Source organism: Condylura cristata, unplaced genomic scaffold (assembly GCF_000260355.1).
Source record: "Condylura cristata isolate star-nosed mole 26May11 unplaced genomic scaffold, ConCri1.0 scaffold00021, whole genome shotgun sequence".
Taxonomy (NCBI): Eukaryota; Metazoa; Chordata; class Mammalia; order Eulipotyphla; family Talpidae; genus Condylura; species Condylura cristata.
Window position 1 is genome coordinate 26,779,128 of NW_004567122.1, and position 691 is coordinate 26,779,818.

Sequence of the window (691 nt, forward strand, 5' to 3'; positions counted from 1 at the left end):
CAGACCCTCCCCTCGGCTCTGAGCAGGACGTGCATACATATGGAACTGGGGTACAGGCCAGAAGTGCAGGGACGGTGAGAGGCTTCACTGCGGTGAGGTGACCCACTGTGAACCTATCGCAGCCACCGCAGCACAAGTTCGATCCTCAGCCAGGGGATGACCCACATGTTATAGCACCCTGCACCCCTCAGCAGTGTACTTCAGTCAGTGGGCCTGTTCTGCTCCCCATTGTCTCTGGTGGATCCTCTCACTGCCCACCCCTCCTCTCCCACCCCTGGCTTGCATCCCAGCTCTCATATGCACAAATACATAAATCTATTAAAAAGTTGAAAACATGGAGCATCAGTGTTCGGAGCAGAGAAAGTTTCTTGCAGGTTGACAAGCGAGGAGGCTGCCTCCTCCATTAAGAAAGCAAATGAAGTTATACAGATTGGGGGAGTTGGGGTTGAGAATAAAGAAGTGAAATTTTACTGGCTGAAAAGTGGATTGGGACAAAGAAGTGGCCTTGGCTGGCTGGTTGCCTAGCCCTGGGCTTTCACGCTGACGGGGGGAGGCCCAGGGCAGCCCCTCCTGCTTCCTGCTGCAGCCTCCGAGCTCAGGAGGCTGGGTGCCCAGGAGGCTGGGTGCTCAGGGAGGCTGGGTGCCCAGGAGGCTGGGTGCCCAGGAGGCTGGGTGCTCAGGGAGGCTGGGT